This window comes from Carlito syrichta, unplaced genomic scaffold, assembly GCF_000164805.1.
Source record: "Carlito syrichta isolate Samal-C Ts95f unplaced genomic scaffold, Tarsius_syrichta-2.0.1 Scaffold315341, whole genome shotgun sequence".
NCBI classification, from domain to species: domain Eukaryota; kingdom Metazoa; phylum Chordata; class Mammalia; order Primates; family Tarsiidae; genus Carlito; species Carlito syrichta.
This window is the reverse complement of record NW_007259437.1, coordinates 4,062-7,003: the sequence shown is the minus strand read 5'-3', so window position 1 is coordinate 7,003 and position 2,942 is coordinate 4,062. Positions and strand designations below refer to the sequence as shown.

The 2,942-nt window shown below is 44.8% G+C and overlaps 1 pseudogene; it reads left to right on the top strand.

Moving 5' to 3' along the window:
• The window catches only part of LOC103275159, an 871-nt pseudogene extending 270 nt beyond the window's left edge, over positions 1–601 (top strand).
• Positions 602–2,942: the final 2,341 nt, after the last annotated feature.

The window sequence follows — 2,942 nt, the reverse complement described above, 5'->3', positions numbered from 1 at the left end:
GCCTTTCCGCTCTTGAGTACGTGGCACCGGACTTGTGCTCCTCCTTTATGCCGCCCTTGCAAATCGCCGCCCGCTCAGCTCGCGCTCTCCCTCCCTCTGCGGGTCTTCTGTCTCGGCCGTGCCCTGCTCGGCGGAGAGCCCTGCGTTTCGCCCCGCAGGCGGCCCGGCCGGCGGAGAAGGGCGGCCTGCGGCTCCGCTCTGCCCGGCCCTCGGCGCCCGCCTCGGCCGGGACTCGGGGGGCCGCGGGCCGCGGGCTGTACGGGGCCTGTGATGATTCGGTACCCCCTGGGGAGAAGGCTCTTGCGCCAGCGGACGTTCGGCTCGCTCTTCCTCCTGGGTGTCCCGAAGAGCAGCTCCACGTTCTGGCTTGGCGGCAGGGCACGTTATAGATGGAGGAGCTGGTGTCGTAGATGAAGCTTATAGCGGAAATGTTGCCGTTGTGCTGTTTGCTTTGGGCAAAGAAGGGTTTGAAGTCAAAAAGGGCGATCGAAAGGCGCAGCTCATTTGTGAACGGATTTTTTATCCAGCAATGGAAGAAGTTCAAGTTTTAGATGACATTGAAAGGGGCGCAGGAGGTTTTGGTTCCACTGGAAAGAATTAAAATGTATGCTAAGAATAGAAAATGAGACATTGTATCTTTTTCTTAAAAATAAAGTGTTCTGGTGTTTTGTAAACTTAAAAAAAAAAATGCCTCCCTTTAAAGCTTGCAGACAAGTTAGGGAAAAACAAATTACCCCAAACTCTAACCCTGCCTGACAGATTGATTTGATCACAGAATAATATTAGAATTATGTCTGACTTCATTTTAAGTCTGTTCATGGAAAATAAATGGGGACCGAATGCAGGAAATATTCCCGGTTTTTAGGTGCCTCATCCAAGAAAATTAATAAAAATGGTTATTAATTTGGAAAATTGGATCCTGAAGAAAAAAATACAAGTGATGTCTTATCAGTAGGATATAGTTTACTGTTGGCATTATTCATGGGCAGCTAAAATGTGGATTTGGCATATCTTTGTAAATCTATATTAATAAAATCAGTAACACTTTATGTAGCATAATCTTCGTTTTGTATTCTTTCAACCTAATAACACTTTATCCCTTTTACTTTTATTACTTCATTTCAGTCTCCCTGTGCTGTGCTCTCATTAAAGTGCATTAGTTACTATGGCAATGAACGTGTGAGGGACACGCAAGGAACTCAGCGTTTCCCAGAGCTGTGAAAGAGACCTTTTGCACACCAGGCGAGCACTAGAGCACAGGGTCCCAAACAATGGAAGAACAGGTTTCTAGACGCTGCTGTTGTAAATGATGTGGCCATTTCACCTGATTTTCTGCTACATAAATTGAATTTAGCCCGTTATTATTATCTAGCACTCTCATTGCACCGAAGGTTGCCAGTGCAAGCATTGTGAACCCTCAGTCTGATACAGGTTTTCACTGTAACCCTCCAATACCTTTTCTGATGCTGCTCGAGACAGTATCCGCTGGGTTGAGGTTCACCTTGTTCACTCAAGCAAATGCTAAATACTTGCAGGTCAAAAACTTTCACATGGATTTTATGATGCAGAAAATGTTAGCATCATAGTCGTTGTGACAGTTGTGATTGTTAGGAAGTCTAAATTTTCTCCCTAATGTTTTCATAATTTGAGTCTATAAAACAAACTGATACTAAATTAGAAGGAAAAAAGGCATACACATTTGTTAGCATGCACATGTATGCATGAGAGTCAGACAAAATGTAGATGCCCAAAGAAAGGCAAGATGGTTGTCATTTAAATATTCTTTTCACTGTGGAGGGGGGAGATGGGATTGTAGGAGTAAATTATTTTCAGGGTAAATGAAAGTGCCTAAGAACAATGGCCCTAGTCAGAGTTTCTCTGAGCCCTGTAAGAGGTGGCAACGCCAGTACCGGGAAAGAGTAGGAGGCGAGCATAGCAAGCACAGGCAGTCTTATCACACAGACAGAAACATCTCAGGCAACCTCAGAGCCGCCCTCATCAAGAATGGGGGTGGTCTGTGGTGGAGGCCATGCTTTCAGATCCAGACGAGGGAAAGGCTTCAGAGAAAGCCTGGCTGTTTATTTCACCAATGAAGATTTTTTAAATAGCCGTTTCAAAAAGTGTCAAATATCTATATTTTGGGGTGAAATGCCTTTGGTTTCCTTTCAAGTTAACAGAGTCAAGGTGCGTTCGAAACTACCGGCTCTAGGTAATGGGGCAGCTGTATGGGCAGCGGGATCTACTTGTCTTCTCTGTGCAGGAAACTCAGCTACCCACCCTGTGGTTTGCCACTCTGCACACTGGGAGAGACCCTCTTAGGGAAAGGGCAGCATATGCTCTTTCAAATCAAATGTTCCTTCCTGTCCCTTCCACTGTCACTGCTGTTATGTACAATGCACACACAACCGGACAGTACCGAGGGTGGGAGTGAGGGTGACCAGAGATTGTTTGCCTTTCCACTGCCTCCCACCAGCACCCTCAGACTGGAACCTGTATGCTTCGTGAGCCCCAGGAAGCTCAGAATTGTGAATTTTTTCATTTGTGTTCAATTTTTCCCAGTTTGGACTTCATTCTTTAATTGCTTATCTCCCACATTTGCTGCTTGCAAATGTTTTCCCCCCATCTGAATGTGTTTGTGATATCACAGCATCTATTGTGGTACATGTCAATTCATCAGCTAGGAATGCTTTTCACAAAGGACACACAAATACAGGACTACTGTGGTTATCTTCAAGTTCCAGAGAAGAAATGAGATGGAAGAACCAAAGGCTCATAAGAACAAGGACCGTTTCAGGGGTGAGTAAGTGAATGAGCAGAAAGAGTTCAGTTACAAGGATTGGATGAAACTATGTTATTCCAAAGCATGTAACAAAAATGCAGGTTTCAAGTAACTTATATAGATCCATATGCATTTAAAGGTCTCCACAATTTGATGAAAAACT